The sequence below is a fragment of the Silene latifolia genome, chromosome Y, assembly GCF_048544455.1.
Source record: "Silene latifolia isolate original U9 population chromosome Y, ASM4854445v1, whole genome shotgun sequence".
Classification (NCBI taxonomy): Eukaryota; Viridiplantae; Streptophyta; class Magnoliopsida; order Caryophyllales; family Caryophyllaceae; genus Silene; species Silene latifolia.
In genome coordinates, this window is record NC_133538.1 from 327,220,969 (window position 1) to 327,237,855 (window position 16,887).

Below are 16,887 nucleotides of genomic sequence, written 5' to 3' on the forward strand. Positions count from 1 at the left end.
TGTATATATATATATATATATATATATATATATATATGTATGTATGTATGTATGTATGTATGTATGTGGTTGATTTATAAATTGCAATCGTGATTATGAGAGTGGAACTGAGATCATGGAGTTGGGTTGTTTATGAGTATCGGTGATTAATGTATTTTGATTGAAGGGGCCGAATTGCTAGTTCTTGTGAGTTATTTGTTGAATGGACAAAACTATGTAAGGCTGCTCTTAAGCCTCCCAAGCGCATATGCAAATATGTTAACTTGTCAAACCACTGCTGCCCATATGAGCGGAAATCATCATATGGTTCACCACATACATTTTAAAACGTTGGTTATTTTCAATAATGCAAATGTTCATCTATGTTAGGCTACTATGAGGGATTATATGATCATGCAAATGAATGTCAATGACAACAATACACAATACCTCATGGCTCCACATCCATCACACCGATGCCACAGACACTCCCACGACACCACACCTCACAAATAGGTACTCGGAACGGGTCAGTGGTTCCGGGCCCGAGAGTGACTCAAATCCCCTGCCAGACGTCGTGCCTCGACCACACGAGTCCCTCCAAACTCAAGTCCTTAATTCGCTACAACAAATTCAATATTAGACGACATTTATCTAGAAGCACAAGTAGTAATTGCCACCTTAGTTGTACTTCTCGTTGCATTTAATCATGCAATTGCTCTTAATGCCACCTTAGCTATTTTTTTCACTTCCCCGCGCACTATTTCCAATGGCGCTCATTTCTTCTAATTTATTTTCATTTCAATTTCAACATTCACACTTTATGTTTAAGCCACTCTTAAAAAAAAAAAAAAAAATACACTGTAAATTGTTTCATTTCTCCTTCTAAGCTTCATAAACCTAAAACCTAAAACCTAAATTAATGGCGTCAGTTAGCCTACCTTCTCAATTACAGGTATGATTTTTAATGTTTTAGCCTACTTTATCAATTATCTAGTTTAATTAAGTTCCAATGTTTCTCTTAGTGAATTAGGGAATTTGCTTTTGTTGCTCAAAATTGAAGTCTCGCCAATTTGGGGTAAGCACTTTACTTTGCTTCTCTAAATTCACTCACCATTGATGATTACTTTACTTTACACTATTTGAATAAGAACCTTGCTTTGAAAATTAGGAACTTTGCTTTGGATTTAGGAAATTTGGGTCTATTTGACGGAAGTTTGGAACTTTGGTTTGGTGCTTCCTTCAAAGATGTCTGGTTTTATGTGAATTTGTTAAGGGATTATAATAATTTTAATCTAACTATTTAACTGCTAGTTTTAGGAAAAAAATTATGATATCATAAGTTTTGTTATGCTACCAGAATTACCGATGGTAGAACTCACAAATGGATTGCTAGTGATAATCGATATGAATACTACGCTGGGGTTTCTGAATTTTCGTCGTTCGCATTTAGCAAAGATAAATACCGCAAGGTCCCTTATCAATGCACTAAATATTTGAATCGCTTTACTTTAGATAGGGTAGATATGTATGACCACCTTGTGATCAACAGAATGATGGTCGATTATGAGGTTTGGTACTGTCACGGTGAATCACTGTCCACTAATGTTTTTGAAATAGACACAAATACTATTGATTAGTCTATCTATGGTCATGACAATGTCAATAATGAGTGTGATGAGGATACCATGAGATTACTATCAGACATTATAAGAGCTTTCAAATTGACCCAAAGTATTCTGGAAGAAGGTGGTATGGTTCAAGAAAGTAAAAGTACACTAGATGATAATCGGGAGGTGTTAGAGATGCCTAATGTTGTTGTTAAGGCCGAAATTGAAATATTCAATACGTTTATTAATGATGTTAATAGGGAGCTTTATCTTCGGTGTAAGAAGTTTAACTAATTATCATTTTTTATTACAAATAGTATAACATTAAGTGTAGATTTGGTTGGTCTAATACGTCTTTTCATGTATTGATTAAATTGCTTACTTGCTTGAAGGTCAGATGATGAAATAGATCAGTGTTCGACATCTAACTTTGAAGGGTTATATGTAAAGAGTAACCAAATGGGAGATGTAAATGCCGAGGACGAAAATCACCTTAGTTAAAAAAAAAATAGTTCTGATTCTTTTTTACGATGTTTGCATCATATTATATTTGATTTGTCTTTGTTACACTAAATTTTAAGTTGATGGCGTTGCATATACTTCTATTGTATCTAATTTTATGTGTTTCATAGCTTTCAATGGTGATAAAACGACCCATGTATTTTACCCATACACTTTATACTAGTTACCTTTCAACGGCGAAAAAAAAGAGGTAAAGGAAGGGCACAGTAGAGTAGAAGCACGAGCACCGATACTTGTCTGCACTAACTCAATTAACAATGAGATGACTCTGTTTGCACAAAATCGTATTTAAGATGACACTATCTGTTTTAAGCTTAAGACGAGTCATGCAATATAGATGAGACAAAAGAATAATGCATAGGGGATAACAAAATGTTTGTCCTACGTATGTAAGTAGGTGTATATTTGACTCATTTTAATCTTAAGACGGATATATGCGTCTTAAGAGAGACTTACTACTTATTTATTACGAAACTATGTCGTACCACAAATTATGGTGTAAATCTGTTTAAATTTGTTTCACTTTTAAAAAAAATTGATACTCATATGTTTGTTTATGTTTTTGGTAGGAGAATGAATTGTTAATGGGGAGATGTCATCATCACTTTAAGAGTGCTACGTGTAAGAGGAGTATGCATATGTTTTCTCATTTTTTTTTATATTAAGAGTGTTTGTAGCCGTATTATGTGTCCATTCACAAAATTGATAAATATAATTAGAAACCTTGAGGTACTCTGTTTGATACTTGTTTAAGGCGTCACCTGATTTTTTTCGCCCTTCACTAGATTTTGGAAAGTCAATCATACAAGGTGGAGTTTCCTTGAGTTGGTGTTGTGAATCTCTCTCAAGCAGGTATTAATAAAAGTGTTTATATGATGGCTGCTCGACGGAAAAAACGAGAGTTTTGGAGTTCTAGCCCAGAGTACAAGCATATGGCTAATAGAATGGGTTAAGAATTCTTAGCCAGGGCGATGTTAAAAGTCTTTTTCCTGTTGAGTTCAATATAACAAGCATAATCCTAAACGTTGCCTAGGTTTTATGGAAAACCACCTATTACATTGGATAAGCCACTTTTTTATGAATCTTTAATATTTCAGCATCTATAAAGCGTCATCAAATGTCGGATTCCTGACCTTCAATCTCTCATCAACAAAACCATTATTAATATATAAACAGAGTTGAGCCGCCATGGAAGGCTTGTAGCTACAAATTTTGGAGTAAGTATATTTGTGGTTTCTCTTATCTTTTCTTGATTTTATGTAGGGTCTTGAGAGTAATAGCTAGCCCTATATGGACGTCACAGATGCTTTGGGAAGTTGATCTCAGTAGGTTTCTAATAACATATGTACATGGTTTTGTTGTTTATTATAGGACTTGGTGAAACTCAACCAATGTGTTTGTCCGGTTAAGTTATTGATGGTTGCGCACCAAGAATATTACGAGTCAACATAACTGCTCCTGTACATGCGACAGTTGATTAATGATTCTGGTTTCTCTTATACTATTCTTTATTAATGCAGGGAAAGTTGTACATGATCATGGAAATTTTCCGTGGGTTCAACCAAATCTTTAAAGAGAATCTCGATGGAGTGTATTTTGATGTTTAATGTATAGCTGTAACATTGTTAACTACCGTTTCCTTTGGTGGAGAGAGCTTTTATAAATTGCTTCTAATCTTTATGACAATAGTTCTGCTTCTACAGCCGGCCAGGTGATGACAAAACTTATGGAGTGTTTGATAATCAGCTGCTTTAAAAAGGTTACAATTTGTCAAGCATCTTTCCATGGACAATGTAGAAAAACTCATTACTGAAGCTCATGAATACCAACATCATCTTCTTGCTCATGAACAAGGGTATTGGCGCTTCATTTAATGATAGGTGTTAATAGGATAGCCTAGTCTAAAATGGTATTTTGATTTTTGGATGATATCAAGTTAGACTTAGGTTATCTTTTAATTAAGTGTTAATGAATTGAGTTGATACTCATATAAGTCTTTTGTAATGACAAATTTTATTTTCAATATTATATATGCTACTATTTTATATGTTATGTCCTTTTTAAACAGTTACTTTTATTGTATGCAAACACAAATAAGCAAAAAGCTATAAAAAAACAATGTCACGTTTATTAATGAATTATTAATATTATTAAATGGAAAAAGAAATATGGTGGATTTCAAAATTTATAAAAGGGGCTTAGACGACATTTATACAGCCATTTACCAGCATAAACAGGAAATGCCATTAGGACTTTTAGCGACACTAGATCTCGCAACATTTAATCAAATGTTGCTATAATTTGTCGCGGCATTTACATATGCCGCCAGTCGTGAAATTAAACGCCGCTATAGATATACAATGTTGTAGTGATGTGTGCAGCCCTCTTTGAGTGGGAAGCTCCAAGAGGCGACTCAAACGTAAGACGGTTTTCAAACCGGGTCTTACGTCTACTCAACAACCATTTATCAAAAACAAAGCTAATCACCAACATGTCCTCCACCAAACAACACCAAATAGATTGACAATCACAAACAGATAGTACACTTTTCAAACAACACAAATTATGATAGGGTAATAATGCCGAATTCATCATTAACTCACCCTTTTACACAAATGCCTTATGTACATGTTATAATGCATTCTATCCAACCATGTGAGAGCAACCATACTTATCCAATCCGTCACATGTATGAACATTACCAAACAACAACATATAATCAAACCCTAGTTACCACTACTCATGTTATAATGCATCTATTATGTTACTAATGTCGAACAATGCACAAATAAAAATTCATATCACCAAAGCTAAGTAGGGAAACCCTACCTGTTGCTAATCTTCAACAGACTTCAAACTAAGAGGTTAGAAGTGCTCCTTAATGAAGTTTCCTTCTACATAATCCATAGCTAACTATTACTACGACATACTGCAATAATAACAATAATAATTAACCTCTAATTATCCTATTTAATTAGTCATAACCCTAATTAATTTCTTGAGACCACATACTAATACAATTAGGGTTTACTAATTAAAAGACAAAAGAAAAAGGAGTGAATATAATCTTACCAAAATATAAACAAGTGGCAAGAACAAGGATTTGGGAAGTGAATCTTCAAAGATGTGTACTAGATGTTTGTGGATATGGTAGTAATGTTTTGAGATGTTTTTAGAGAGTAAGGGATAAGGTAGGGAGTGAAGTAGGGCCAAGAAAATCTGAAAAAAGATGTTCAAAGGTGATAAGGCCACCTACCATTTCTCGTGTAAAACAATAGAAAGCGATAGGACACTCGGTCGAGTGTCCGTTCCACTCAATCGAGTGAAGCTCCACTCGTTCGAGTGGCCTTTTATCAGAAACATTTAGAAATTCCCAGATGTTACTCGTTCCCTCACTAGGTCGATTGAACTACACTCAGTTTAGTAAACTAACTACTTGGTCGAGTAAAGCCTTAAAAACTCCGAGGTATTACAATCTTCCCCACCTTAAAAAGAACTTCTTCCCCGAAGTTCACACCCGACACTATACTCTACCATACTCTATAGCCCATAACACCCCAAAGGTGCATGGTGGTAAGTCATAAAAGCACGAGACTAGTAAAAGAAAGACCATAAGGTGAGGTGATGACGACTTTAAGTAAAAGAAATAAATAAAACTAGTACTTGCTTAATACACCCCACCCCTCTAGACACAAGGTTACGACCTCGTAACCAAACTCATACCTGCTCGAAAAGGTGAGGACACCGCCCTTTCATGGTCTCCTCGGCCTTCCTTGTGGCTTCCTCTACTAGATGGTTAGACCACAATACTTTCACTTACACTGTCTCACCGTGCCTTGTTTTCCTAATTTTTCAGTCCAAGATCTCTTTGGGCATATCCACATAAGTTAAGGCATCATCTAACTCGATCGTTGCCGCCTAAAGCACATGTGAAGGTTCACTTATGTACTTCCATAATTGAGACACGTGAAAGACATTTTGAACTCGCTGCAATGCCGGGGGAAGTGCTAAACCTTAGGCCACTTCCCCGACTCTATCTAATATCTCATAAGGCCCAATGAATTTTTGGCTCAACTTGCCTCTCTTTCCGAACCTCATTACTCCTCTCATGGGAGAATCTTTAAGCAAAACCTTATCTCCCACCGCAAAGTCAATGTCACTTCTTCTAAAATTGGCATAACGTTTTTGCCTATCTTGTGCCGCTCTCTTCTTTTTTTGGATTACATGCACTTGGTCTATCATGTCTTGGATCATTTAAGGTCCCAACAAGATGGCCTCGGTGCTATCATCCTAACATATTGGGCCTCGACACTTCCTCCCATACAAGGCTTCAAATGGTGACATGCCATGATAACATGGTAGCTATTGTTGTAAGAGAACTTGATCAAATGGAATCTATCTTCCCAAGATCCCCCAAATTCAAAAACGCAAGCTCTCAACATGTCTTCCAAGGTTTGAATTTTTTCTCATGGTTTGTCCATCTGTTAGAGGGTGAAAATCCGTAGTCATTTTCAATTGAGTATCCAAAGGACTTTGTAGTTCTTGCCAAAACCTCGAAATAAACCTTGAATCGCGGTCCGACGCAATATCCTTCGAAAATCCATGAAGCTTGACCGCATACTTGTAATAGCCGCTTGCTAATTCCACCTTGCTCCAAGTGTCTTTCATGGCAATGAAATGAGCCGATTTGGTAAGCCTATCCACAATTATCCAAATCATGTTATTACTCTTTTGAGTCCTAGGTAGTTATACTATGAAGTCAATAGATATGGAATTCCACTTCCATTCCGCACATCCAAGGGTTGTACTTTACCTTGTGGTCTCTTGTGCTCTCCTTTCACTTTTTGGCAAGTCAAACATCTTGCCACAAATTCCCCCACCTCCCTCTTCATACCGAGTCACCAAAATGTTTTCTTGAGGTCCTTGTATAGTTTATCTCCACCCGGGTGTACGGAATATGGAGTATCATGGGCTTCATCCATAATCTTCTTCTTAAGCTTATCATCATTAGGAACACACCATCTTCCTTTGAACCTAAGGCTTCCATATCTATGTAACTCAAACCTCGATGCTTCGTTCCTCTCCAAAGCTCTGTTCCACTCTTGGATCTTAGGATCACTTGCTTGCCTCTCCCGGATCTCTTCATATAACTCGGGCTCTAGTGTTAGGTCACCAATTGCCTCTTCTTTTTATATCATATGAATACCCATCTTCTTCACTACTTCCATTAGCCTTAACATGGATAAAGCGGCACACAAAGGGTGAACCGACTTCCCACTCAAAGCATCGGCTACTACATTAGCTTTCCCTTCATGGTATACAATTTCCATGTCATATTCCCCAATGAGTTCAATCCATCTTCTTTTCCTCATATTCAACTCCTTTTGGGTGTAAATATACTTCAAAATTTTATGATCGGAAAACACTTTAAAGGTTGCTCCACATAGGTAGTTCCTCCTTATCTTCAAAGCAAAAATAACCGCTCTCAACTCTAGGTCATGTGTTGGATAATTCTCCTCATATGGCTTCAATTGTCGCGATGCATAAGCAATAACTTTACCATTTTGCATGAGCACACATCCCAAACCATTCTTTAAAGTATTGTTATAAACTTCAAAATTCTCACTTCCCTCCAGCAAGGCTAACACCGGAGCCGTGGTTAGACGCTTCTTTAAGGTCAAGAAGAGCATCTCACAACTCCTGCCCCATTTGAAACGGTTTTCCTTTCTCATCAATGATGTAAATGTTTGATGTGACTCATATTTGAGCACATTTAATCCCCGAATTTACCTCCTTCATATGCTTTATAGCACATGTTTGGGTCATTTACTATCTTTAATTTCCCATTTTGCATATTCTTTGAGGTTTTGTCTCCTTGGTAGGAAAGGATTGCTAACCTTGAATTTATGTGGGAAAATGGAGCTAAATGGATCGCCGCTAATGACCAAGCATCAAAGAGAAGACCAACACTAGAGGCCTAGGTAGATGATAAAGTAAAATGGGCAATGATGATAGGATCACTGCATCCCCGATATGATCCTTGCGGATTGTTAAGGAGGAAAAGAAGAGAAGTACGTACACTCTGTCCAGGAAACCAAGCGGATCGAGCACGATCCGTGCATCCCAGAACAGCAGGATCCGGGCGTCTTGTTCCCAGGACGAGCGGCTTAAAGTGCCAGGACCCGAGCGTCTCACCCAGGATCCGAGCGGATCACAAGTCAAAAGAGTCCGTGCCATAACACGGGACGAGCGGACCGAGGCAGGACTAGCAAGGAGGATCCGCTCATTTCCGTCGGGAGTAGCATTTCCTCAACTTTTCTTAGGGTCTCAATAGTCATTTCAGCCCTTAGTAACCCTAATCCTTGTACCTAATCTTTAGTATAAATACCCGTTTGTACTACCTATATTAGCATCATCCCTTAATCAACTCTTATCATCTCTCTTAATCACTTCTTAACCATCTCTTAATCAAGTTGTAATTCTCTCAAATTAGTCTTAATTTAGTTGTAATATATTTCTCAATATTAATCACATCTTAATCTATCCTTAATTTCTCTATTGTTCTTCCTTTATTTTGGGTAATTAGAAGATTATTTGGGTTTATTTGGAGGATTTACAACCTTCCATCAATCATCAAGTACTTCTATTATTCTTTACTTTATTATTTGGAATCATCTTCATAGGTATAATTCTCTCTTAATCTTGTTTAATTATTGTTAATCACTTTCATTTATTCATCATGTTTTGCTTTGTTAGTATGATTGACAATCTTATTAGCATGCTAAACTTGATCATTAGTGAGTAGTTTCCTTAGTTAGGGTTAATGGGGAATTAGGGGAAACAAACATAGGGATTGATCTATGCTTAATCTAATATGTTTTCATAATTAAATTTCTTGCTTGTTGTGATTTTAACTTATGCACATGATATGTTTGATGAAATGGGAGCCTATGAATCCTTACATTTTTTGATCCATCACTTATCTATTCAATGAGGTTTGTAAGATTATAAACCAACTCGAGCCTCATTAGACCATGCATAAAGTTGAATAGGAAGGATTAAGTCGACTTGTAGGTGTTGTACAATCTAATCGATTCGGCTCCGGGACCCAAACCTTCTTAGGGATTGTAAGATATACACTAAGTCGACTTGTAGGTGTTGTACAATCTAATCGATTCTGCCATTGGATCCGAGCGGATCACAGAGGATCCGAGCGTCTCCCTCCACCACCATCCGAGCGTCCCATGCCAAGACGCTCATTCTGAAGCAAGAAGATCCGAGCGTCTCCCTTCACAATCCGCTCGAATCGTATGTAACGCCAGCAAATTTCCCATTTTGACAATTATAATTAATTAAACAGTTTGATTACTTTATTTTATATTTTTGAATTATTCAACTTAATTCATTTTATTTCAAACACAATTTTTATAAAAGTAATATATAAAAGCTCTTTTATATAAAAATACGTATCTTAAGGCGTAATTTATATAAGGATATATGTATATATATTTTTGGTCGGACAATAATAGTGACAATCGTGATAATAGTTTTCCGTCTTAAGTTGATATAGATTTGAGACTTTTTCCCGTTTAGCATAAGACCGTCACATTTTCACATGTGAGGCTAATTTATTCTCGACCTATCCCGTATCGACAACACACTCACCTACCTCTCTTACACTCTACATTTATAAAATCCTTCTATTATTATTATTATTATTATTATTATTATTATTATTATTATTATTATTATTATTATTATTATTATTATTATTATTATTATTATTATTATTATTATTATTATTATTATTATTATTATTATTATTATTATTATTATTATTATTATTATTATTATTATTATTATTATTATTATTATTATTATTATTATTATTATTATTATTATTATTATTATTATTATTATTTTATTCCCTCGCCAACCCCAACCCTTCATTTCCTTCTTCTTTTCCAATTACCAAACTCAGTGAACAACAACATACAAACACAGGAGCTGCAAACACCATTTTTCGACCATTCAAACCCCGATTTCTGTCTCATTTCTCAACCAAATTCCATAATTTTTGTACCATTCTCTTCCCCTTTCCTTCCTTCTCCTTCCAAGGTAAGAAAGTATCATTTTTGTAGTGGTCTCGTTTTTCGCCGTCTTATAAAAATTTCAATTTTTGCCCCAATCCTTTCTTTTCCTTGCTCCTTGATAAAGGTTTCGAAGACCAGGTGGAAGACTCAAGCTTTGGGGACTGTTTATTCAAAGTATAAAGAGCATTTGAGGTAACGGTGATAGCTGACTCGACAAAAATGTCGAAATTCCGTTTTATGTGTTGTTTTATATGTGCTTATTTGATAAAGTTTGGTCCTTTATATTTTTCTTATTCGTATGGTTATTTCCGTCTTAATTTTGGTTCTAAAATGAGTGCTTGAGTCGGGTTTAAGTGAACCAAAATCTGGGTTGTGTTGGGTCGTAATGGTGACCATTTTGGGACGAAAGTAGGGCATGTTTTGGTACCGTTTATGAGCACGAAATTATGCTGTTTTGGGACTATTTTTAGACGGACAATGTAGCGTTTATAGTTTCTGTACTCGGCTGCTTTAGCAACCTATTTTGATGGTGGTTACGGCCTGTTTTGGGTGGTCGTTTGCACCTTGCTTTGGCCTGCTTTGTGGTCTGGTTTTGGTGGGTTACTAATCGGGTGAAATCCCATCCTAAAGATGGACTCTTTTTATACTTTAAAATGAAATGATTTGTCTCTGCTGGCTACTACGCTCTCAAGACTGCTATTGCATTATATTCTGTCTTGGAACGGTATTATTCAGTTTTCGGGACAGTTTTTGAGACAGTTTTTGCAGGTATTTCGAGACAGTTTTGAGCGTGATAATGGTGTCTTTCGAGACTGTTTTTGGTGTAGTAATGGCTATTTTTGACATAGTTTTAAGTAGCCCTATAGGGTTGTTTTGGGTAGTCGGGATGAGGGATTATATGGACTGTTTTTGGACGGTGTTTGGATGTCATTTTGGATTAGGTCGGGTGTTGTGTGGTTTCAAAGTAAGATGCTCATTCTTTTGTTCCCTTTCACGAAGAGAAACATATGTCTTGATACATTACTATCCAGAGATTACCAACACCAGAACGCTAAGACCTTCTAAGTTAATAATTTTGTCGTGTTTTGCTTTGGTTATTGTTTTTATGAATATTAGGATGTTGTCATGCTTTGGTTTGGTTAGCCCTCTTGTCTAGTGAGAAAGCTCAGACCTTACAAGGTAATATATTTGTGTGGGAAGTTGGAATTAACAGCCAGTTAGTAGCTACAGTGATATATGCTGGGAACAAGTGAAATGAAAAATCAGTTATAGAATGAACGTTAAGAAGGATCAGCTTAAAAGAAAATAGGAATAAAGATAGTCTACTTTCTATCTGATTTCTATAGCATCATTGAGTTAGACCCGATATTATCTGTTGAGAAACATAATTGTGTGTAAGTTATTGAATTTCCGTCTCATGCTTTATATAACGTAATTCGTTAAATATTGTCCATTTACATATTTTTCTCACATGAATTATAATTGTGGAATTCATTATTTGATTATTTCATTTAAATAGGAAATGACATGTTTTCATTTTAAGATGAGTCCAATTCAATTATTTATGTGTTATAAGTATTAAATGGTCTATCTTACATTGGTGTCATTTATAATTCCATTCTTCTTTTGTCCTTTATAAATGGTTTGTTTCCTTTCCCTTACATTTTTATTCAAGTGACAAATATTAAAGAAATGGGTTACTTATTCATATTCATGAATATAATTTTGGCATGAAAGTCTGACTTGGATTATCATCGGGTCATTACATTATTAGTTTCTTTCCAAGTTGATTCGTATCGCTTGGTTGAGTCGTATTCTTATGATAATGCCTTTATGCTATACCGTATTGCTTGACTTATCTTTACGCCTCTTTCGGTCTGTCATGCCGATTGTGGGTTTAGCTCATATCTTCCGCCTCTTTCGAACTGTCCTGCCGATTGTAGGTTCTCGATTTCCGATTTAGGGTTTGGGTCTTGGATGCGGACTGTTCTGCGGCATGTCATGCCGGGAACTGTACTATCCCGAGAGTCTGGCCAGATTTAGACTAGGACTGAGTCTTTGGAGTACCATTGTCGTCCTAACAGGGGAATTATATTTTGATATATGAGTAGTAAAGGTCTTCTTTGGTTATAGATATTGGTATTTGTCTTTCAAGGCAAGAGTTATGCCTTGTGTTGTTTGTCTTGGTCCTATCGGATACTAGGGGTGAGCTATAAGCCCTCTAGTTGCGATATGATCGTCGGGATTGATGTTCCCATCCGTTCTTATGGTGAGATGCAAGCCATAAGTATGAATGTGACATTTGTAGCCACGCCCCGTGCAATGTTTGCTAAGTGGTTTTCCAAGTAATGGCTACAATTTCTATTCTTGTAATTTTGCATTGATTGATCCTTTATTTGATTGTCTCACACGAATAGTTGATTCTTTATTGTGCTAATGTTGATCTATCCTATTCCATCTCATTTAGTTTCCATGTTTAAATATAAACTTTATATTCATATCTTTTGTAAGTATCTTACATGACTTACCTGTTTTAGTTCTTTGTTATGTTCGTTTCGACATTTTGTGGCTGGGAGAACCTTGAGTTACTCCCCACTGACTGTGGCGTTCATGTTTACATGAATGACAGGTATTAGCTGGTGTATTTATGGGGTGAAGACATGTGTGAGCTAGTGAGCACTTTGGCCTAGTCGTTGGTTTTATTAGGATTGTTTAAACTCACTTTTTATTGTATTGTCATTCGAGGGATATATATTTCCTCACCTTTGACTATCACGTTTGTATAATTTAATCTTTATTTCCGCATTCTTTATTTGTTCTTTATATTTTAATGAACCCGTGCTTTAAAGTTTAAAAGTTTCAAAAATTATCCAAATTTCCGCTTGAATTTTATAAGTTATATTTTCCGCTTTATCGCAGGGTGTAACAGTTGGTATCAGAGCCTATGTTGCTCCCAACGCACACATGTGTACCCCAAATTTAAATTTAACTTGACCTTGAATAATGAATGAGAGATGGGTAGACTTAAGGACCTAAGGTGGTAGCCTGTAGTGTGTTTGCTCTTTGTTAGGTTCTAACATGTTTGTTGATTGTCATTTAATAATTTTTGGACCCTTGGATCAATAACCGTGAGCTTAACTACGTAAAGATCAAGACTTTGTCCTTATTGCCGAGAATTGAAGATTTGTTCAACCTTTGAAGAATGCTTCTTCTTCCTCGAAGATATTCCTCCTTCTTTGTGTACCTTGCCTTATTCTTTACTTCTTGATGCGTAATTCTTCTTCTAAACTCTCTTTTCTTTTCCCTTGGAAGTTACTCTTGTACTCTCCCAACTTGCCCTTTATCCCTTGCTTCTCCACCCTTGACGCCTTGTTTATAGTTCTCTTTATTTTGTGGGATGTTAACCTTGGTTGAAGAATTTGGATTTGTGGAGTTTGTTTATGGTTGACCCATAACCCTGGTTTGAGAGGTTGTGATGTTGGAAAGACTTAGGTAGTATGGTGAGACATACTTAGTAATTCCTATACCTAGTTCCTTGATAAAGTGAGTATAATTAATTGGTGGATTCGGTGTGTTAAGAGTGAGTTGCCTATGTTACTAAAGTTATAGAACTTGGCTTTGTTGTTTATGTTTGGGATTTGAAAGCTTAGTAGGTTGAGCGTTGTTACCTTAGGAGTAAACATGGAGTAAGGTTTATGATGTGATTTTGGAAAGAGATACCTTTAGAATGTTGATAGCCATACATAAATTGGTGTTACCTTTTGACGTTGTTGGGTATGAGTATAGCCTTGTTAGTAGTTTCGATCTTGTTTTGTGGAAGTCCTTATGAATGTTTGGTGATTGCGAATTGTTGAATCACAAGTGTAATGAAGTACCTTGTTTAATGGAATAGATTAGATGTAGAGTGGCGTAAGTTATCTTGAGGAATCCTTGGAAGTAATATGGTTGTGAGATTTATTTTATTAGGAAGCTTTAGAAACCGTTTAAGATTGTTGTGTTATTTGAGATTTGACTATCTGGCGTTTCCTTGTTGTTTAATTCCCTTCCTTCTTTCACCATAAGCGTTATCGTTCATAGCTCTCTTCCTCGCTTCATTATGCTCCTCCTTTAAGTTTGATACTCGTAACCTATGAAACTCTATCTTTAACATCTTTGTTGACCTGGCTACGATTCTCACCCCTAGGAAATTCTCCAAATTTCCGCTTGAATTTTATAAGTTTTATTTTCCGCTTTATCGCGGGGTGTCACATCAGACCCCAGAGAGCCCGTGCCTGTTTTCAAGTCGCTCGGATCATGGCAAGACTAGCAAAACGGAGATGCTCATTTTCTTCGAGAGGAGCACTTCCTCAACTTTTCTTAAGGACTTAAAAGTCATTTAAGCCCTTAGTAACCCTAATCTTTGTACTTAATATTTAGTATAAATACCCCATTGTACTACCTAGATTAGCATCATCTTGTAATCAAGTAGTAATCAATTAGTAATCATTCCTTGATCTTCTAATCAACTCTTAATCTATTCTTAATACAAATCTCAATACTTAATCTTTCCTTAATTTCTCTATTGTTCATCATTTATTTTGGGTAATTAGAAGATTATTTAGGTTTATTTGGAGGATTGACAACCTTCCATCAATCATCAAGTACTTCTATTATTCTTTGAATTATGATTTTGGAATCTCCATAGTATAATTCTCTTAATCCTTGCTTTAATTATTGTTAATCATTTTCATTCATTCATCATGTTTTGCCTTGTTAATGTGATTGACAACCTTGTTAGTATGTTAAACTTGATCATGAGTGAGTAGTTTCCTTAGCTAGGGTTAATAGGTAATTAGGGGAAATCCACATGGGGAATGATTCATGCTTAATCTAATATGTTCACATAATTTATTTGCTTGCTTGTTGTGATTTCAACTTATGCACATGTTATGTTTGATGAAATGCGAGCCTATTAATCCTTGCATTTTTTACCCATCACTTATCTTTTCAATGAGGCTTGTAAGACATAAACCAACTCGAACCTCATTAGACCATGCTTAATGTTGAATAGAAAGGATTAAGTCGACTTGTAGCTGTTGTACAATCTAATCGATTCGGCTCCGGGACCCAAACCTTCTTAGGGATTGTAAGATATACACTAAATCGATCCCTTCACAACAATAAGTGCTTGTTATATAATCGAGAACATGGTTGTATGATCAAACTCCCATGAATCCCCTATGAACCCATGACACCCTAGTGCCTTTGATCAATTGTTTACAACTCCTTTTAATTGCCTTGCTTTGCTTTCATTACTTTACTTTCATCTTGTTGATTAGTTTAGATTACACATCACCTCAACCCAAATTGTGACACCCCAAGACATAGCTATTTGCAATTGAGAATCCTACATCAATATCCATCCCTTGGGATCCGACCTTTACTTACCTCTTTACTAAGAGTAGTTTGTGAAGTTATAAATATTGTTTTGGTTGGTAGCTTTTGACGGCGAGTTTGAAACTGAGCCAAAAATGGCGCCGTTGCCGGGGACGGTGTTAAATTGATTTGATTTTAATTAATTGTTTTTAGTTGTGTCTTTCTTTACCTTGAGGAAGTCAATCTCCTCAAGGTTGTTCTAATTGTTTTCAAGTTGTTTGATATTTCGCATGACTAGTAGATCACAAGGTAATTTATTACCTATTGATTTCGGGATTGAAAGAACTTTAACCAACAATAGAAGAGTTGCTAGAGGTACTTCATGAGTTGTAGGTATTGGAGAGATTGTGGACATTCAACCAAATAACATTGGGTTGACCAACCCTTTTGCAAGAAAAGGAGAAGATAACCCAATACAAAACCCACCACAAAATCAACCCACAATGCCTAAATTTTCATCACATTCCGTACCAACCGAGGAGAACCTACCAAATAGTACTCCTACACCACCACATTTAACCGGTAATTTCATTGCCAAATCCGCATTCATACAACTAGTTGAGAGAAATAAATTTGGAGGGATGCCTAGTGAAGATCCTCATTCACATATGGAGACTTTTTGTGACTATTGTGATGCGATTTCTCAAACCGGAGTTACTCATGACCAAATCCGATGGGTATTATTTCCTTTTTCTTTGATTGGTACCGCAAAGCAATGGTTGAAGAGCCTAGACATGGCTACCTTTGGTATTGACTCATGGAAGAAGCTAGCATTTGCTTTTTACAATAAATTCTATCCTCCGGAGAAGACTAACATGTTGAGAGCCCAAATCACCGGGTTTAAGCAAATAGATGAGGAATCATTGTATGAAGCATGGGAGATATTTAAGGACACTTATCGTTCTTGTCCACACCATGGACTTAGTGAGTGGTTCCTTGTGCAACAATATTGGAATGGTATATATAAAGACTCCCGCAACATTCTCAATATGGGATCCAATGGAATGTTCACCGAAGTTGATGACAATCAAACATGGGCCAAAATTGAAGAGATGGTGGTTCATAATTCCCAATATAATAGGCCTCGAAAGGCTACTAGAGGAGGAAAGCATGAGGTAGATTCCATCACTCAATTGGGTGCTCAACTAAGTGCTCATATTGACAACTTTAATTTGAAGTTTGAGAAGGCTATGGCTAAGCTTGATGAAGCTTCCAAATCACCCAAACAATATGTTAATTCTATGGTGGCATCATCCTCAATTCCAAGT

At 36.1% G+C, this 16,887-nt stretch overlaps 1 long non-coding RNA gene and 1 other non-coding gene across 3 annotated transcripts; one reads left to right on the forward strand and one right to left on the reverse strand.

The window, feature by feature from the left end:
• Positions 1-800: 800 nt before the first annotated feature.
• On the forward strand, positions 801-4,158 carry LOC141633182 (uncharacterized). 2 transcript variants are annotated; one of them, XR_012537987.1, is made up of 4 exons: positions 801-934; positions 1,005-1,057; positions 2,681-3,436; positions 3,632-4,158. It is a non-coding gene; the product is annotated as an uncharacterized LOC141633182 (long non-coding RNA). The 2 variants fall into 2 exon arrangements; XR_012537986.1 differs by having other exon boundaries at positions 2,681-4,158.
• A 12,276-nt stretch (positions 4,159-16,434) lies between these two features.
• LOC141636370 (small nucleolar RNA R71) lies at positions 16,435-16,541 on the reverse strand. Its single transcript, XR_012540988.1, has one exon. It is a non-coding gene; the product is annotated as a small nucleolar RNA R71 (small nucleolar RNA).
• Between the last annotated feature and the right edge of the window lie 346 nt (positions 16,542-16,887).